Consider the following 21,332-nt stretch of genomic DNA (forward strand, 5'->3'; position numbering starts at 1 on the left):
ATAGATACAGTATTTAAGCATTAATAGAGTTCCCCTAACAATAGAGTTAATATCACTTTCACCTTAGTCCAAATGATTACATCTTTTGTTAAAAGAAATTATTCACTCAACTGAGATACCTTCTTTGAAATTTAAAATTAGAGTCTGATCATTTCTCCATCCCCTGAGTCAGAGAGAACAAACCTGTAGAAGAAGTAAGTGTCAAAACAGATCGTATCTCAGCTCTCAGATGGCCACTGAACCTGTGTGAAACTCAGTGGGACCAACTGAATTCAACCCCTGATGGAATGTACAACACATGTGACTAGGGCTTGAAGGTCCCAGATGCTTCTGCTCCTCACCGGCTCTGCCAGCTGTGGTAAGCTTTGTCCCTTAGGCAATAAGCTTCTTCAAGGCAAGAACCAGTATCTGTTTATCAGTGTATGCTCAGCACCTAGCACAATGCCTGGCATACAGTAAGCACTCAATAAACAGCTGTTGAAATCCAGACTCTCCTCCCCATTCCCACAATCATTGTCCTAGTTCCAAGCATTATCACCTCACACCTGGGTTATTGCAAGAACCTGCTCAGTGGTCATGGTCCAGTCTTCCTTTCCCATGCATTGGCCACACTCCCAGCTCAGTTAACTTTTTAAACACCAGTAGTGCACTAAACAATAGTTAGGAACAACCCATTACATGAAGAAGGCATGAAAGCTTCAACTTCCCTTCTAGTTTCACTTCCCTTTACTCTGTCCCTTCTCCTACTGCCCCCAACCAGACGATGGGCATCAACAGCGCTTGTTGCACTGAACTACCACAAATTTCTGAATACTGTATGCTCTGCACTCTCAAATGTTTGTCCTTGGGTAGAATAACCTTATTTGGAGGTCTCCTACTCAGTTGTCAAAACTCAGCCCAAATTACATCCCCTCTGTGAAAATTTCCAAAACTCTCTGAGTCAAAAAGTAACCTCACCCACTCCTTTGCTTTGTGTTTTCTTAGCCCTTTCTTTAAATCTCCACTTGGCTGTTTAAACTCTCACTCCACAAACATGCGTGTGTAAGAAATTATGTCCTTATTTCTCTCATTAAGTCTAACTTCAAGCCACCTCCCCAAGGGCTCGTGGGAAATAATCTCAGGCATTGTGGGCTGTCCCGCTCCCACCCTCCTTAGGATTTTACAAGGACCTGGGATTTTCACAAGGAAAGGACCTGTTCATACTCAGACTGTCTGAGATAATTGTCAGTATCCAAGTTTGCCGCTTTCTGGATGGGTGTCTTTGCTGAGGTGGGAAGAGCCAGGCCTTGGGGCCGTTGAGTCCCCATTCCTGCCTGGGCCTTTGCCACATCAAAGGAACTGCAGACCTGTGACCCCACTGCCTTATTGCTTCTGCCTGTACTCCTTCCTCCTAACATAATCTCCAGCTTTGGAGAGGGTTACAGGGACCAGGCAGTTAACCTAAATGAGTGATGTTGGCTGAGAATCAGACCACAGAGAATAATAGGGACCACAGTGAATCGGAGGTTGTACCCCCTTAAAAGGGGCAGACATTACGCAGCTCCAACTAATTGTAGCCAGGTGAAAAGGTAGCCCAGGACTGCCAGGTCGTTGGATTTTTCCAGGAGAAGCTGAAGTCTAGATTTTAATATGAAATCTACTCTCAAAATGTTGACAACTATTTTTAAAAACCTCAAAACACTATTCCTTATAAATGAAGCATATCTGTCAAAGTATTAGCCTGGAGAAGCCCACTTTGAGACCTCTGCTTAAAGAAGGGGGAAAAAAAAACGCCTGATGTGAGGTTTCCTTCAAGCATTTAACTCCAAACTTCCCTGATGTAAGTAGCCCTGAAGTCATTCTTGAAAATGGGTGGAGGGAAAAATGCAGTGAGAACAGACACCAACAATGTCTCAATAAATTACCCTGTCACGCCTGGGACTCTTCACATTATGTTGTAATAAACTGGGTGTGTCTCCCGCACCTGGGCACTCAAACACTGCTGCTGGAGACGGGCACCACCTCCAGCCTCACTTGGCCCTCGCTGCTGTGACTGTTTACTTGTCCTTAGCTCCTCAAGTTTCTTTTATGACCCTCCCAGACCTCTCTCCCACTTACCTCAAGACCTCTGCTTATCTCCCCAGTCTCCCTACTTCATCAGGAGAATTCAAACCATGGGGCATCATCTCCCTAACTTTCACCCTTCCTACCTCCCTCCTCCCACACCCTTGCTTCCCTTCCTACCACTGCAGAGGGAAATGTAGCCCTTCTGCTCAGAGCCAGCCCTTCTATCTGTGCCACTGATAACTGTTAAAACTCCACCACCCTTTCCACACAGTGGGTCTGGATCTCTGTTAAGGGAGTTCTGTTACTCATTCATCATTGTACTCCTGGAGTCTAGTACACTGCCAGGGACAGGCAAGATGCCCAATAAGCATTTATCGAATAAACGCTTTTTTTTTTAATCTGGGGGCTGTACCACAGTTCCTAAAAATTGTCTAGAGACGTAAGACAACTGTTGACACCTGATGCTTCATGGGTTATTGATATAGAGAGAGTAGTTTCCCCTGACTCTGAGAGTGGGCTAAATTTGGAGGAGATAATCCAGGAGGGAATGTGGCTGGCAGGCTAGGGAGTTCCTCCTGGGTCAGGTCAGTGCCGTCCAGCTGTGAGTTTGCTGTATTAATACCTCCTACTTGTCTTCTCTGATCACTGCTGGTGAGTCTGGCCTCTGGCACTTGCTGAGGGGAGCAATGGGGAAGCCTCCACGTCCAAGGTGTCACATTGTTGTCTGTCCCCTCAGGTTCCACCTGAGGACACCACACTGCATTAGCAGATTGTCCCTTGGGGAAAGACGATAGGCACCAAGCTTTCTTATTCCTTGTATATTTTGAGACATTTTTCTATTTTCTTTTCCTCTAACCTTTAAACCTTTAAAAAAATATTTTGATGGTATATTAAAGTCTGTATAAATTAATTATACTTAACTTTAATCCTACTCTCATATTCTATTTTATATCTTCCTTATTACCCTATTCACCTTCAACCTTTTCTTCTTTTGAATTTCATCTGTTTAAAATTATTTCATAAATAACTTCACTCTTATTTTAATTTTAACAAGTTATTTTAACCTTCTGGTATCCTTTCAAACTTTATTTTCTTGTTCTCATCTTTAGTCAGCTTCTTTTATAGTCCATGTTGTACTTCTGTTTTATGAGTTTTTGTAATTCTCCTGGTTTAAAATTTTGCCTTACTATTCCTTTAAGATTTTCTTATTTCTCAGTTTTCAGCTTTTAATTGGTTTTAAATCTTCCAGAATCTTCTGGCGTCACATTTTAATCTTTATTCTCTCTTCAATTCCTTTTTGACACTATAACTTTTCTACATTTTTTCTTATTTATTATCTGTCAATCAGTCTAGTCTAATTATTTGTAAGAAGCACACTGAAATTAAGGAAACTTCTCTGCCCCTGCCCCACTTCTGCCGACCATCACTGTAAGTACTTGTTTTGTATTTTGCATTCATGTTGCCTTTTTGACACAGCATTCTGTGCAATCTTTAGTTTCATATTGTATATCTTTAAATCTATGGTTTCTAATTGTTTTAATTAATTTCTTTTGGTTGCAAGGAACAAACTTATTCCAATTACCTCAAGTGATGGGCATTTTACTGTAAGAATGAATGTGCAAAAGAGGAAGCAGGAATCTCACCCACTTTGTAGGCCAGGCATCATGCCTATCCTACGGGACATCCTCAGAAAGAGCTGGAACTGCTGTGGATTTGGTCACTAGAACAAAACAAAACAAAATTCAGAAGCAAATGTAATATCAAAGTGGGAATTTTCATTCTATTGTTTGTTAATACAGGTAACCTACCAAAATCTGAATTTCAAAGAAGAGAATCATATGGAGATCCAGGAATAAGAATCAAGCTACACAAGAGGGAAAAAAAAGGTTAAAAAGTTCAGGTAGCTCCAGATTCCTCCATAGCAGTATTTACTACAGAAGACAGAGGAGTACCACTGCTACCCAGAAGCTACCCAGAACCAGTAGCATTGGCATTATCTGGGAGCTTATTAGAAACGCAGAATTTCAGTTGCCATTCCATAGCTGTTGAATCAGAATCTGCGTTTGACCAGATTTTCGGGTGTTTTCTAGGCTGCTTCTTTGAACTTTGCTTGCAATTTTCTTTGGTCTTCTTTTTTTTTTTCTTTTTTCTGAGAAAGCCTGTTTATGTAATTTAATTGAGATTGGAGATATTTGTCTGCACATTAGAACGACTTGAGGGATTTTTTTTAAAACGTGCATGGATCATACCCCCAGAGAACTTGACAGAATTGGTCTGGGAGGATGGCCAGTTTTTCAGAAGCTCCCGATGTCATTACAATATACAGCTAAGGCTGAAAATCATTGAATCAAGGAAAACCAAATCCATGAAGCTGTCCTAAAAAAATTACTGAAAGATGGACACCAGACAACAAAGAAATGAGTCAAAAGGAAGAGTTCAAAAATGAAGAAGCTGGGTTGAAGTAATTATTGAATTAAATAAAAAATAAACTACAACTAAATACCTTGGACTTTTGGTTAAATAATATAATAATTGGAGCTCTAGAAGACAAACATGTTATCGTGTACCCCCTAAATTTCTACTTATGTTTGGTGCCCTCTCTCAACAAATCCATTATTTTCTGGGGTTTCTATCATTCATTCTCAGGGGTTCACACAAGTGATGGCTGCCCCATGTCCCGCTTTTTGGCACCTCACCCCGGGCACACTCTTCTTCAGCTGAGAGACTTGACAATGCAAGTGGTGACTTACCTTGCCAGTCTGCTCTGGGTTTCTAAAAAAGAGCCAGAAGTATGGACTAGAAAACTAGGGAAAGCCTTGTGATACTAGATCAGAGTTAGAGGGATTAGAATGAACTCATGATGATATTTATATAAACTGCACAGCTCCTGTCTCTCTGAGGCCCTGCCTTGCAGATTCCAGTGCTCAGCTGCCCTAACCCCTGATCTCCTCCTCCTTAGCTCAGAGGGACTGCCGCTCTCTGCTTGGATTCCAGATTGCTACACTGCAGTCAGGAGAATTTCCCCAGGCAGACAGCCAGGAGTCATGAGGCTCACCTCTTAGGTTTCCCTGCCTACAGGGATTGATTGCAGTCTTGCGTTGCCGGCTCTGTCCTGTGCTGCTGCTTCTCCAATGTCTGAAAACACTTGCCTTAGACATTTTGCCTAGCTTTATAGTTAAAGCAAGAGGGTTAGTACCAGACACTGCATCATAGACAAAAGCAGAAATGCTGAACTATATATTTGATAATAGTATTGTATTAATGTAAAATTTCCTGAAATTGATCATTATAATGTGATTATGAAAGAACTCCTGTTCTTAGGATATACATGCGGAAGTACTTGGGATAAAGCTGTCTACAACTTACTCTGAAATGGTTTAGTCAAAACAATAATAATACAAATAGTATTAATTCGTAGATTTGTAGAGGGAGCAAGAGCGAGAGAGAGATTGATAAAGTATATGTGGAAAATGCTATTGGGGAGAATCTAGATGAAGTGTATACGGGAATTCATCACACTATTTTTGTTAACTTTTCTAGAAGCTTGAAATGTTTTCAAAATAAATAGTGAACAAAACATCCCCTTGAGTGTGGACTGGGCTTAGGCTTCACGTCCCGAGTTAGTATGGAAAGAAAGAATAGTAACTTTATAGTGAAGAACCCTGGCAAGCACCACCTTCACTAGGTGATCGAGGTTGACATCACCAGCTGTTAAGTCATGTGGACGTCACGTACCCACTGATACCATGTGATGAGCAGATTTTCTTACTCAAGATTTATAACCCGAATTAAGAACTAATGGGGATCCTTAAATACACTTTTCCTTAAATGACTTTTCAAATAGGGTAAATATTAGCCATTCCATTTACTTCTACCTAATTTAAGTAGCATCTGTCTCTAGAGAAATGAGGACCATATGTGTGAATTTATCAACTTTATTCTAATTTTAGAGTCCTGAGAAATTTAGGACATTGCGAAGTCAGGTGCTCGGCCGTTGTCGCCCACTACCCAGCCCCATTCATCAGAGTGGTCGTTTGGATCACCCCTGCTGTGCGGCCCCTTTACCTGTTGATGAAGGCCTCTTCTCGTACAGTTGACCCGGCTGGAACCCAGATCACCCGGTTTCGAGGGATGGGTTAGCAGGTTGGTGAGTTGGCGTGCCACGGTCCTGGCCACTCTGAAGGTCAGTGTGACTCCATTCCTTTCTCACCAGCAAACTCTCTGACGCCTGCCTTTGGAGAGCAGCGTTCCTTTTCTGGGAAGTTTGTTGTGGTAAGAAGCCTAACGTGCTGGTTTTCCTCACAGGGTTTAGCATCAGCCTGCAAGACCTCTGGAATTTTAATACTCACTCCCCTCCCCACATTTGCGGCTTTAGTCATTTCTTCTTTCTGGTTGTTGGGGAATATGTACGTTGGCAAAGGTAAAAAGCGAATTGCCCATCTTTACATCTGTCAAGCTCCAAAGCACCGTTATCAAGCATGCAAGGCATGTTTCAGGAATCTTTTTCCTTCAGTTTGGACCTAGGTTTACAATAAACTGTAGTTGTTTTGTCTTAACCTTGATACTTTCTGCCCAAAGCACATGGGGTTGGTTTGGAGTGTATGTTGCCTCCTTCCTCTCACACGGGGAGAACGTGTGCTCTCCAGCTCACACAGAGAACAAAGTAATTGAACCAGAATGGGGCAAAAATAATGTCTCCTAAATTCTATCTTTGAATTTTCCCCAAATGTCTTCACTTAGAATACTTCCGATGTACTTAACCTTTCTCATTCCTGCTCATGAAATTATATTGATTCTATTGACCAGGTGGGCTATTGGATTTTGGTTCATTATTAATCCGGATATCCCATGCCTAGCATTCAGTAAATATGTTTTTAAATTAGTTAATTCGTCCATTCACTCATTCATTCATGAAATGAATGGCCCTTCTAAAGTTTTAATGTCTCTAATATTGGAAATAGGTAATATTGGGTGGTATTGACAATTTATTACGCAGTTGAGAAAAGCATTGCATTACCTTTTATTTCATGGTTTGAAAATATTTTTTGAGGAAGTTCTATCTTGAGAGAATGGTATACTCTACATTTATTATAAATTGATAATAAATTAACTAGATAACGTTAAATACATTTTACAATAGAGCCTAAAGGGATAAACTGATGAAACATCGTATCATGTTTTATAGCTGAGAAAAAATAGTTTTCCAGATGAATATATTCAGTCCCTGTAGGGAGAAAAATGTAGTGAAATGGGTATGAGGTAACTGATGTTCATAACTCTCTTTTTCCTTTAGACACTAAGGTCCCTATGATTGCAGACCTCATGGAGCTCACAAAACTTCCTCGTGGTGCCTGCCAGTGTTATGAGACCAGGCACCACAGAGGCTCAAGACCAGCTCAGGGGAGTCAACTTTAACAGAGATTGCTCCTGGTTATTTCCTTTCTCATGCTGGACAATCCCCTATGGATTCAGCAACTCTCCCCTCACCAGACCTTCTGAAATCCATAGTAAGTGTTAGGTTATTAGATCACAGTAGTGAATGAGTCTGAAAATGGCATTCCCCCCCACCCCACAATTCAGAGATTTTTGTCCTGGGGCTGCGGTGGAAGAGTCTCATCTTGTGACCTTCTTCTGAGTCTTGGCATGTTGGACTGATAGTACTTGCTCACTAACCATGGAAGGATTACCATGTGGAGTGGAGTATTCCTGACATGTTACTTTAAGGATATTGCTTAAATCTAAAAGTGCTCTCTCCAATACTCATCTTCAATAGACAAGACATGTCCAGATTAGACCAATCCTATATAGCATCTAGAGAAAAGTCATGTATCTAGAACGTACAAATGCAGTAATCAGGATACAGGTTATCATCAGGTAATTCTATCCATGTTGAAGTGTTGTCTGGACAGGCAAAGCAAAGGCAAAAATAGGCTACGGTCTTGGCCTCAGAACTCTTCCCCCTTAAGCTGGGTGCTCAGCATAGCTCACCCCGTTCCATTTGAGCATTTGACTTGTAAATTCTGCTGAGATTCAAAAAGCCTGGGGTGCAAATCCTGGCTCCACTACCTAACTGCATAAACTTGGGAAAATCGCTTACATGTCTTTCTGTCTGTTTCCTTATCTATGTAAAGAAATGGGTATGGTATAAGGTCCACGAGTGTTTGGAGCTCCGTGAACATTCAAATGCTAAACAAACATTAGTTGCAGTTGGTTCTTAGGAGGCAGTCTAGCATAGAGGGCAAGAGCATGGACTCTGAAGTGAAGCAGTCTGGTTTGAGTCTCACTTACCAGCATCATGACCTTAGGTGTTACTTCTCTAATTCTTTGTTTCCTTGCCTGTAAAAAGGATGATTTTAATGAGCTAGAATAGCTATAAGGATTAAATGACATAATCTAAAACCTCCTGTATTTGCATTTCTTTCTGGGTGAATTCTGTGGCCATGAACTGCTGTGGGAAGCCCGGAAGGACGGAAGACAGATGTGGCCTCCATGGGGGCTGATGGGCCTGCATAGCCCAGCTGCGTTGGGCCCTTTCTGGGGCCACAGCGCTGCACAGGGCTCTGCAGCCCATTCCCACGTGTGAACTCTATGCAGCAGCCCCCTGTGAGGTGCAGTGGCCCTGCCCTTCCTGTGCCCCAGACAATGTGAGTAACACGCAGCCACTGGATAGGTTGTAAAACTAGTTTTCTTGGTGTTGCCATCTAATCAGTTCTCACGTGAGTGTCTTTCTGGGTCAGGGGATCATGAGTTCTTGGGTTCACTGTGGTCAGAGTCAATAGCCACCTAACAGGAAGTTGCCTCACTAACGAGATAATTCAGGATTTCTTTGGAACTTCAGTCTGTTGCTGGGTGACACACTCCAATATCTCAAATCCACACAGATCTTCCATTTTTCTAACTAGCACAATTGAACATCGCTTAGTCAGGAACATCCTAGGAGTCCCAGGCTGTCAAACCCCCTTAATTACATTCAGACTGATTGGCGTCTCATATCTGGAGCCCTAGACTACTAGGCAAGTCACCTGAGTCTAGTCAGGTCACGATGGCTCTTCCTGAGTTAGGCAATTGTTCCCACGAACAATCTTCACGTTTCTGGTGTGGAAAAGAGATATGACAGTGGCTATTTGCTACGTGTCTCTTACTATATATGCTGGGCACTCTGCTAAGCACGTAACATGTACTAATTTATTAAATTTATGAGGTAGGTGCTACCATATAAGGAAACCCAGAGGTTAAGCAACTTGCTCCTAGTCACACGGCCACCCTTCCCTAGGCTTGTTTTGCCCTTTGCTAGTCCATACCTGATTTTAGCAACAAGTCAGAGGGATAAAAAAAAAAAAAAATCCCCATAGTAACATTTAATTTGTCTCTAATAATTGCTGAAGACTACTTCTTTCTCTCACTAAATTTACTATAAAGAATTTGATTCCAAACAGTCATATAAAAGAACTTTAAAAACTGGACTAATTTTACAGTCATGTAATTCTGACTCTAAAAAATGTATATTTGTGTCAAAAATAATGTATCATCATTTTATTAATGAGTTTTTTCCCTTAAAAATTGCTTTATCCCCCTAATGTGAAATCTTATTAAAGTTTTATCCTTATTTTTTTCTTGCATGTCTATTCTGATTTTGGCTTATTGAGACCTAACCTGCCTAATATGCATAGGATACAAATTAAATGCTTCCAATATATCCAGAGGAAAATTTCACCCAGTCAGTTGTTTCGTCACCTATAGTAATATCCTTTTAAATCCATTTTTTTTGTTTTGTTTTGTTTTTCCAGAAAGAGCTTTTCTTTAGGGTAGCAATGATTTTGTTGCTAGTTAGACGCTATTTAACAGCAAAATGTCTTAACACCTGGTAGCTACTTAGTAATACTTAATGAACAAAATTAATTAATTAATATGTACTTTTCACAATACTATATTTATATCATATCATATGAGAATGCTTAATTTACAAGTGTTGGTTTAAAAAATTATTAATCAGAAAAAAATCTGTTCATGGGCTAGCTACTAACCATTTCTTGTTACTAACTATTCCCTTCTGTGAAAACATCAAGGGTAGGGTGGGGAGGGAGGGAGGGATGGTGAGGTAGCTACACATGGAAGGGGAACCCTTAGAGCCTTGGATCTCAAACCTATGAGACTCAAAGCCTCCTTTTTATGACAAATATTTTGTTATCCTCCTTTACTACCCTGAAACAAAATCCATAGAAAATATAGTCTATAATACACATAATTTAAAAAATATATAATACCTTCACTGTAATATAAAGGAGAAATAAAGGGAAAGAAATATATGTATGAAAATACATAAATATAACTCTACTATAAAACATAATGAAGTAGTCATATACTTACATTGATAAAATGTTGGAATTTAAGAGATGTAGGAAAATCTGCAAGTTGATTCTTCTTATATTTGACATTATGAATGAAGACTGAAAAGGTATATTTAAATGTACACATAGAATCAACATGAGTCAAGAGTTACTGACACAAACTGTTGCCAGTGCTTTTTTTTTTTTTTTTTTTGCGGTACGCGGGCCTCTCACTGTTGTGGCCTCTCCCGCTGCGGAACACAGGCTCCGGACGCGCGGGCTCAGCGGCCATGGCTCACGGGCCTAGCCGCTCCGCGGCATGTGGGATCTTCCCGGACCAGGGCACGAACCCGTGTCCCCTGCATCGGCAGGCGGACTCTCAACCACTGCGCCACCAGGGAAGCCCCTGCCAGTGCATTTTATTGAGGACTCAGTTCCACAAGCCGAGATGTTGCTGGTGACATGATCTTCAGAGACTTAGTTTCTAGGCTCATAAAATTATACACAATTTTTTCACCAGTAAATTTAAGGCAGGGCGTTAAACGCTGTGAGACACATGTGATGATACTTTTTCATTGTTTGCAGCTGCTCTGTACGTTGTGGAAGGTTTACCATCCCTGCTCTTCACTGTGTTACATGGTGCCTCTGATCACTGGGACCACTGGAAACACCCCTGCAAATTTCCAAATGCCCCTCGTGGGTAGAACCGCCTTCGTTGAGAAGCACCTCCCTGGAGGTTTGTAATAAGCTGGGATACTTTTTTTTTACTGTCTTGCCAAAGAGTCTGGAATACCCAACAGTGGTTTCCTAGTATATTGCTTCATTGAACTTTCAATCCACTTTTTATAAAATTTTTATTTGGGAAATCTTGTTGGAGCAATTGAATACAATATATATGTTTGAGCCAACTCATCTGTAGGGCAATGCCATTCTCACTTCAGGCTAACTGAATATCTTCCATATCTAGGCAAATACAGTCATCTTTGCAAATTATTTCCTTTAAAAATACGGACTTTAGATTCTTGTTTCTATTTAGGACATTCTAATTCTTCAATGATTCAAGGCAAGTTGAGTGAGTGTGGACTTTGTAATGGTTTACTAATCCCTTGTCTTGTCAGTTTCCCTCTGAAATCTGCACACCCTTCATGAGTTACAAAATTATCACTTGACAGCTGCTAAGTGGCCTCAGTGAAATGAGTTGTTCCTTTTGATCAAATCCATAGTAGATAAAAATGACCAATGGCTGCTAGGCTTTACAGAGAAACTAAGTTTAAAACTTTCAAACTATTGTTACTTTGTCACTTTAGAAATGAGTCAGGGAGTGCCAGCAAATAAAATACGTTTTACTATTATTTCTTTTTTTGGCAAAGAAACACTTTAAGTCCTTGAAGTAAGAGGCTCATACGCTTTCAAATCCAATGCAGCAAGGCAAATTAATATAAAGATAAACAGCCAACTTCCTCGGTAGTGAGTATCTTCATTTTCTCCGGGTCTCTTCAAGTAAGGAATTACCCTAATCCTGCGGCGTTGGAGCCCCACAAGGTTGATGGACGGTAGCTGCTGCCCCCTAGTGTAGGACTCCTTGTTACTGCACACACTGGGTTGGAATAACCAGAAGCCCACTGCCAACAGCATAGGAAATAAACAAAGGTGCTGTGTTTAAATGATGCAGATAATTGAGAACTTTTTCAAGTATATCATTCTATTAGAACGAGTAGTTTTAACACTTTTTTGTAATTGTTTGAAGAAAAAGTCGTTTAAATGTTTTCCTGTCATTGCTTAGAGTTTGACGTTCTCATCATCATTTTCTGCTCTCCCCACTTCAGGGCTGGCTACGTAATTTGCAGGGCCCACTGATAAATGAAAATGTGGGAATCCTTTGTTTAAAAAACAGGACAAGAGAGCCATTAAAAGTACTAAAATAGGTACCAAAATAGTTTTTCCTTTCTTTTTCAACCTCTCCCTTGACTTGTTATGGTGGTTTTTATTTGCTATTTAATGTAAATTTTTTTGAAATTTTTAATTAGTTGAATGAATTTTATCATTCATTTTTATACTGTGCAATGCAAATTTTAAGTGCAAATATAAGAACAAATATAATTGTATTAAGTGCAAATTAACTCATACTGTGAAATCACTGAAACTATGCAATTCATATTTTGTAGCTTATACACACTTAGTATTTTGTTCTTCCCAGAACAATGGAGATGGTAAAAAAAAGTATTTCAAATGTTTTTATTTCACTTCCTGATTCATGCACATTCAACCAACATTCTCTACCTTTGACTTACTGATGAGTAAGTAAGGACTGAATGGAAAAGGGACTATGGGTTGCCCGATCTTTCCCTTTTCTTCTATGTCAAAATATGCAGCATAAGTGCTTGGCTAGGTAACAGGAGGAGGAAAGAATATGATAGGGTTTCTTGGTCATTTGTGTTTTTTAAACAACTTTGCCTTCTATTTGCATTAGGAGCAAGTTATGGTTCCAAAGGAAAGAATGGCCTCGCGGGGCTCTCAGTGCCCCCATTTACTCAATCATAGATGTAGCACATTTGGGGACTTCTCTGGAGGTCCAGTGGTTAAGACTTCACCTTCCAATGCCAGGGGATGCGGGTTCAATCCCTGGGAGGGGAGCTAGGATCCCACATGGCTGCGGCCAAAAAACCAAAACATAAAACGGAAGCAATACTGTAACAGATTCAATCAAGACTTAAAAAAAAAAAAAAAGATGTAGCACACTTATCTTGCACTAGCTTTGAATGTCGCTGAACTCCCTGGTGTTGTAGACCCACTGGAATTCTGTGTTCATGGGACGAGGAGAATGCTGTCTGCAGATGGGGAGCTAAGGAATGATGGACACACATGTTTTATCTCCTCTGCTCATGTGCTCGCTCCACTGTCGCATTTAACTTCACTTACAATTCACAAGGTCAAAAATCAAATTATCAAGAATTTCATGACAGTGACAGCAGAGCATTAAACCAAGCACAGAGAGGGCCCCTCCGAGTTCAGGACCTTGTACAGGTTGAAGGCCCATGAATCTGGTCTCTTGTAACTTGAATCAGTTACACAAATGTACACCCCAAATCTGTTTTGCTTGTTTGGACTTCCATTATTTCCAAATGGGAATGTGTAATTCAGGGTCTTTGGGAGAATGTGGAGAGACTTTTCTTAGTGTACAATCACCAGTCAACAGTTACTTGCAGGCAGGGACAGCTGAAGTGGGATTCTGTGGCTGGAGCCTCGTGCTTGGGCCCTGGCCCGGGGGGATGGGGGGGAAGGTGGGATGGGGTGGGGTGGGGTGTGGTACCATGGTTTCATTCAGAGCCATCATTCTGAGGTGGGGATAAAGATCATTATTGTAGGGATTGTGAGAGAAGGTTTACTACATCTAATGGGGCATGCTCTAAAAGACTAGAAGGATATTTGCTGTAAAGAAATAATTGTGACAAGAGGCAAACTTTTAATTTTTTAAACTTCATAATATTAAGGAATAGACTAGTAATAGTGTTTTTTCAGCGTAACCTTTCAAAATGTGTCTAAATATGCCTGGTAGCAGGGCCGAATTTTAGTTGAAAATTTGTGAAACCAAGGATTCGGTCAAAATGCACTTGTTCTGTGAGTACCAGGCTTAGAGCCCGTGCTGAGAGTGAGGGAGTCCAGAGGTAGAAGGCAAAGTTCCTGCCTTCTAAGACCCATCTGGTTTGGAAATCAGAACAATAGCCACAAAATTACGAAGAAACGGTAGAAGGGCCAGTTTTAAATTTTTTTCTAGTCTAGTAATGAAATTTTATCTTACTCAATTTAGACAAAAATCTCTTAAAGACATAATTGGTTTCCTACCCTCTCAAAGGGTATCTTGAATGTGGTTTGATTTTTTTCCTTGATGTCCAACACACATTGGCATTATCCCGTTAGAATTTTTAAATTATTTCTTCTCCTCCTCCAAGAAATTTCTTTCTCCTGTTTTCTTCCCTGGGTGTAGAGTTATCGGCTCTTCCTTCCCTGAATGATCAGCGTATGTTTCTACCAGACCTTCTATGTGTTTCTACCGTTTCTTCATTTGCTGCCTCTCATATGGTAGAGGCTGGATATCAGCTAATGAAATCTGTATCCAAGTAGAGCTCTTTATTCCTTTGTGTCCATATTTCCAACTGGTATCATTTTCTTTCTGCCCAAAGGACTTCCTTTAACATTTCTTGTAGTGCAGGTATTTTGGCCATGGATCCCTTCAACTTTGTTTATTTCACTTTTTTTTTTTTTTTGAAAGATGATAATGATCTTCACAACCAGCCATTAGCGGTACGCGGGCCTCTCACTGCTGTGGCCTCTCCCGTTGCGGAGCACAGGCTCCGGACGCGCAGGCTCAGCGGCCATGGCTCACGGGCCCAGCCGCTCCGCGGCATGTGGGATCTTCCCGGAGCGGGGCACGAACCCGTGTCCCCTGCATTCGCAGGCGGACTCCCAACCACCGCGCCACCAGGGAAGCCCCAATGGAGTAAGTTTTTATTCCACTGATCTTGTGACCTTGACCCATTAGTCCACCACTGTAGATATGTATTTGGTTTTCCTACACTGGAAGATTCCATGGATTTGGTTTCATTACTGCTAGACTTTATGAAGAAGTAAAGTCTTGCCTCTTATCAATTATTGAAAGCATTGTAGAATTAAGCTGTAAGTCCAAACCACAGGCCCATAAGAATTAGAATGAATCTTAGAATCATGGAGTCCAATCCCTGCCCTAAGTCCACACAAAAAACTATCGTATTTTAGAGATAAAGAAGCTGTGGCAATCATGTAAGAATTTTCATTTGCCACATGTATATGACAGAAGCCATATTTTATGTATGAAGATCGTGTTCCTCTGCCTTAGATTATCTGTCCACATCAAGGAGTGTAGTTCCAGTGTCATATCTTTGAATTGAGTTTTGGGATAGAGCAGGAATAATGAAGAGTAGGTAGCAGCACATTAACCTCTAAACATACAGGGTCATTTCCTCTTAGCCTTAATTACAGGGCCCAGGGTTAGTCTGTCTTTGTATTCATAGCATCTGGCAGAATGTCTGACTCATATTAGGTGCTCAATAAATGTTTTTATTGTTGGATGATAAAAGATCATTAACAAGTATCCCTGGTTCAGAGACTGATGCTGGATACTAAAGAATCTACGGAGTAAAGAAACAGCTAAGTAATATGTAATTTGGAAAGGGGATGGTGAAAAAAAAACTTTTTTTTTTTTAATTTAAAAAGATGACCACAATGACTGTGTCATTGTTTTTCTTGAAAGATCTTTACGTAAAATCATTGATCTCTGTTTAAGAGAATACAGCAAGGGCTTCCCTGGTGGCGCAGTGGTTGAGAGTCTGCCTGCTGATGCAGGGGACACGGGTTCGTGCCCCGGTCCGGGAAGATCCCACATGCCGCGGAGCGGCTGGGCCCGTGAGCCATGGCCGCTGAGCCTGCGCGTCCGGAGCCTGTGCTCCTCAACGAGAGAGCAGTGAGAGGCCCGTGTACTCAAAAAAAAAAAAAAAAAAAAAAGAGAATACAGCAAATGCAACAGAGCCATAAATATGACCATTAAAAGGCACAAAAGACAAGGTAGGAGATAAAAGTAATTATATGACTTTTTAAAAAAGTGATGAATATTGACAGAGAAGCATAATCCAGGAGTAAGCATAAGGTGACTAATTTTCAGAGCTGGAAGAAATCATAGGAATCATTCTGGTCAGTCCTTTAATTTTACAGAAGATAATGCCAGAGTCCAGAGGAGTGAGATGGCTTTTCAAGGCATCACAGTAAATTGCAGAAAGTGAGGCCTAGAGCCTAATTTCTCTCTCACTACAACCCTTTCTACCCTTCAGCTCAGGCCTGCTCCAAATATTTCCTCTTCAGTATGGAAGATCAAATAAAAATACAGACTTGGGGTAAAGATCTAGAACAAAGGGAAAACAAAAAGGTAATTATTTTTATATGCCAAGGGATTTTAAAAATAAATTAAAATCTGAACATGAATATCCATGTCGGGACTTTCCCCAAATTTGAAAACCTGCCAAGCACCAGAGTTTCTGTGTAGACGGAATTTTTTAAGTGAAATTTTGCAGCATGAAAACAAATCCCCAACCTCAAACAGATGGGAATTTGTGGGGCAAATACAGCTAATATTCACAATGTCACAAGATCAAGCTTCCAGTTGTGTGAAGACTGCAGGAGCCTAACTTGAGGGAACTTTGGATACAGTAAAGCCAACACAGAGTCCTCCTGCAGAGGGCGCCGGCGAACAGGCAGGGAGAGCACGGCTGCGGCGCACTGCGTCCCCCTGGAAGGTGGGAGCCCCTCTTAAATCAGGCTCTGATCCATCATCACACTCCAGGAGCAACTGGAACAGGAAAGACGCAGTGTCAGGCTTTAACTACGTGCTCCCCGCAGGCAAAATTCCCCACTCTTTCTACATGTGTTCTCGGTGCTGCAGGCTGGTTTGGAGAACGTTAGGCTTTTTCTTAACCCAAGAAACGGTCAACAGAGGTGAAGGAAAATGTATGGAAAATGCATTTTCTCTAAGTTGTGATAAATAGAACAAACAAGTAAAAGAATCATTAAAAAGTACTTCGAGCCATTCAAACGTTGAGAATTTGCTTCAATGACATTATAAGGTGAAGGAGTGTAGTTAAACTAATTTCCATTTAGGCAAGAATGTGTTTACTCTCTTTATCTTAGAGATATTAAGCCTAACGGAGCTTTGAACAAATATTTTATTTTATTTCATTGAAATATAGTTGATTTACAATGTTATGTTAATTTCTGCTGTACAGCAAAGTGGTTCAGTTATACAGATATATGCATTCTTTTTTATATTCTTTTCCATTATGGTTTATCATAGGATATTGAATACAGTTCCCTGTGATATACAGTAGGACCTTGTAGTTCATCTATTCTATATATAATAGTTTGCTTCTGCTAATCCCAAACTCCCATGAAATATTTTAATGAGGGAACCATGGGTATGGAAGAGAGAGGGGGAGGTAAGCAGATATAGCAGATGGAGTAGACCTGTTGAGGAATGTAGCTCTGGGCAAGAGAAAGGAATTTGAGGCAAAGGACACCTGGGCTTTGGAAATGGACCTCAAGCTTGCTTGGTGGATCAAGGACCAGCCTCAGGTTATATAACCCACGTATCTGGGACAGAGACGGAATTGCTGCATTAGGAATGAGAGGTGATCCTGTCCGTTGGAGAAATACTGTACGAGTACCATATATCTACTTGAGTGCTCGTGTACCAGAGTCCGTGGATGAAGAATATCTCCGGCCATATCAGTAAACGAACGATGTTGCAGCCATCAAGCTATCAGCCACTGCGGCCGCCCATGACTGCACACCCTGAGGGGATTCAGGATGGAACAAAGCAGGATACGCCCTAGATAGCTCAGGTGCATATCACAGGAATGATTTCAATGAGCCCCAAACTCTTGCACCTTCCCATACACAGAAAAGCACTAAATTCATTAACTTGAGGTGTCTGGTTTTCTTAACAGTAACCTTTTGATGTTCCAACTACCTGGGTTTTTGTTGCAAAAACTATATAACCTGGCTCCTCCCTGACCCCTTGGGAGCTGTCCCTGAGCGCTATCTCAGAGGCTGCCTCTCGGGCTTTAGTCCTCCGAAAGTTCACCGAATAAAACATAATTCTTAAATTTTAGGTTGTGCTTTCTTTTTTTCCCAGTCAACAAGTCCATGATATAGATGAAGGTGGAGGACAAGTAAGAGGTCATGGTTTTGGATATTTCTATGACCTTCCACATGAGGGTTAAGGCCATTGGGCCAGAGATGCTAAGACTTCTGCAAACAGGCAGACTATTTTCGGAAGGTGCGGAGTTGATGTTCATAGAGTATATACTGAAACTGGTGAACAAGCAGAGAAAGGGCAAGTGAGAAGGGACCAGTCCAGAGCTACCTCTGTGCCTGCTTCCCCCTCACCACCTTGTCCAGCACCAGTGCTTCTGCCAGGACACTGAAGTCTAGAGGGAGATGAGGTCCCTTCTGGTGTGGAGGACGGGTAGGCGATGGAACCAGTGAGAACAGATCCATGCTTCTGTACTTCACTTGCTAGTGATTTGACTTGGCTAATGAGTCTTCATCCTCTCGTATGCAAGGTGAAATTTATTCATCTTTTCATTCCATTAATATTTATTGACTGCATCTCATGTGCCGGGGCCTGTGATAGGTACTGGAAATAGAGGGGTAACAAAAGAGACACGGTCCCTGCCCTTGTGGTGCTTACAGGATAGTAAGATAGACATTAAATGATCTATAGGAGATAGATATTAAATAGTCAGACAAATCACTATCTAATTATGATAACTTCTGTGATAGGAAGTAAAGGATGCTATTAGCATATAATAGGTGAACTTAATTGATGGGGGGGACAAGAAAGGGAGTATGTTAGGTCAAGTTTTTTAGCTAAAGCCAGTAGGGAAGGTGTGAGGATTGGAGACAGAGGGGTCTTCATGCAGGGTCAGTCTTTAAGCACAGTGGGAAGCCTGATGTCTAAGGACACCCTGCAGTGAGGGTGTGGGAGTAGGTAAGTTTTAGCCAGAGAGGTTCTGTTCAGTCACACGGAGTAGGGAGACTGCATCCTCATCCTATGTTTTAGGAGTTATTGACTGTTAATCTGTGAGAAACCACTTCCAATAAAGTCTATCAGAAAAAAAGCAACTCTGGTGGCAATAGAGGGTAAACTAAATGAAACAGACATAAATTTCTCCACAACAGTAAAAGTTAAATAAATATCACATTTGTTCTTTTTTTTTTTTTTTTTTTGCGGTATGCAGGCCTCTCACTGTTGTGGCCTCTCCCACTGCGGAGCACAGGCTCCGGACGCACAGGCTCAGAGGCCATGGCTCGACGGCATGTGGGATCTTCCCAGACTGGGGCACGAACCCGTGTCCCCTGCATTGGCAGGCGGACTCTCTACCACTGTGCCACCAGGAAGCCCCTGTTGTTTTTCTTAATTATATCAGTATATATCAGTCAATTATGGGCATTTTCCCTACCCTCCTTTTTTCCACCCCTCTGGATAGCACAAGAAGCCCTGGACCACAAAATTCAGGGGAAGAGGTGAAGGGCTTGGTCCTCAGTCCCCCTTGCGGGAGAAGCGCTGGAAAGCGGGAGCCTGTGCTAGCAGCTCTGCCCTCCCCACCTCTACGTGGGTGCGTCCCAGCGGCCCGGAAGCCTCAGAAGCGCTGCAGATGGATGGCCCTGCGGCCCACAAACCTCACGGCCTCTCTGTCTTGGCTGGGCCCATCTCCAGGTGTTGGTTATTCCTCCCTATTCAACCCTCGGTCCTCAGGCCCAAGCCAGTCTACTTGTTTTGTTGGCCTGTTACCTTTAAATCATACTGTTTTCAGGGCAGTCTACTCCCATCTCAAAATTCTCTTCACTTCCCCTACATCACCCACCTACAAAAAGCAATTCGCCACCCTAAAAGGTAAGAAGAGCCCAGATATTTGGATACTTGGTGATCTTTTCATCCTTTCTGGGCATGGAGGCCAGAAGAGCAGAGAAAGGTGATGCTGTTAATATTCTCTAGAAAATCTGGAGTTGCTAAAGACAAAAACAAAAGAAACTAAAAACGAAAAGGCATTGGTTAACTTTGTCCTCATATCGCCCTCTTACCCAAGTATAATTTGTCTAGACTGGTGTTCTATCATCTGCTCTTAGACCTTTCTCTCGATGTTTTCAGCTTCTGATTCTCCTGGTCTTGCTTTCCAGTCTCTTCTGTCTGTCAGCCTCATAAATGCAGATGTTCCTCCAGCTCCTGCCTTTGGCCCTCTCCTGGGTGCACTCCAGGACTCCTCCAATGCAGACGTGCATGTGAATAACATGGGGATCTCACTAACATACAAATTCTAACTCACAGAGTCTGGAGTGTGGCTGGAGACTCTGCATTTCTAAACAGTTCCTAGGCAACACCGAGGCTGCTGGTCCTCTGACCATATTGCATAGCAATAATGTATACTTCTCCTTGAGAAACTTACTTCTTCCTTTAAAAATATATTTGTATGTTATTTTGGGGGGGGGGGCGGTCTCTGCATTTTCAAGAGAAAATGCCTCAGTGCAGATAGTTTCTGTATGTCCACCTTCAGCTTTGTTTCCTGCCCAAGCTTCACACCTGCATATTCAAATGCTGTCTGGAAACATCAATGTGGATTCTACCAGCATCTCAACAGGACAAGTACACAACTTGAGTCACCACCCTCTCAATAGCTCCTTTCCCAGTGGATCCCACCCCCGTGAAAGATATCATGAAGTAGTGGAATTCCAGAACGATGACTACCAGCTCCCCAGTGCCCTAAATGGACCTGAAAAACATGCCACTGTTTGTTGATTTGGAAGAATCAAGGATATAATTTTGAGGCAAGAGCAAACGAAAAGAAGTGAAAATCTGGTTTGGAAGCATTCTATCTTTATTTGCTTGTGTCATAAAAGAAGAAACAGTCACGGCAACAAGAGATTTATGGTTAGATAGAACTGGTTCCTAGCAAACAGGTTTTCAAGAATTTGCCTAAACTTCTATTCGGTAGCTTCACTTGAAGTTCCATTTACCACACTGCAGAGGGGAGCTCTCCAAGAGTGTTTGCTTAGGGAGGACTGTGTAAAGGATTGAGCCACTGTTTTCTTTAAATCTTATACGTTTATTTGGTGTCAGAGCCCTTGGCAAGAGAGATATGGTCAAATAGCAATAGCGATTCCAGTGGTTTACTTGAGACATACTGGAGAGTTTGTACACAGTGGTATTCAGTAAGAAGAAAGGTTTTTATTTGGCTGCTATTATACGTATTATAATCTAAATACACACACACACACACACACACACAGACACACTCTGATGGTTAATTTTATGGGTCAACTTGACTGGGCCTTGAGCCAGATGCCGTGAAATTTTTGCTGTGCCATCACGTGAGC

At 41.6% G+C, this 21,332-nt stretch overlaps 1 long non-coding RNA gene across 2 annotated transcripts; it reads left to right on the top strand.

Annotated features, from left to right (window-relative positions):
• The first annotated feature begins 2,061 nt into the window (after nucleotides 1-2,061).
• On the top strand, nucleotides 2,062-11,769 carry LOC109550184 (uncharacterized). 2 transcript variants are annotated; one of them, XR_012324488.1, is made up of 4 exons: nucleotides 2,062-2,697; nucleotides 3,395-3,474; nucleotides 5,997-8,690; nucleotides 10,959-11,769. It is a non-coding gene; the product is annotated as an uncharacterized lncRNA (long non-coding RNA). The 2 variants fall into 2 exon arrangements; XR_004529009.2 differs by lacking the exon at nucleotides 2,062-2,697 and having other exon boundaries at nucleotides 3,315-3,474.
• Nucleotides 11,770-21,332: the final 9,563 nt, after the last annotated feature.

The sequence above is a fragment of the Tursiops truncatus genome, chromosome 11, assembly GCF_011762595.2.
Source record: "Tursiops truncatus isolate mTurTru1 chromosome 11, mTurTru1.mat.Y, whole genome shotgun sequence".
Classification (NCBI taxonomy): domain Eukaryota; kingdom Metazoa; phylum Chordata; class Mammalia; order Artiodactyla; family Delphinidae; genus Tursiops; species Tursiops truncatus.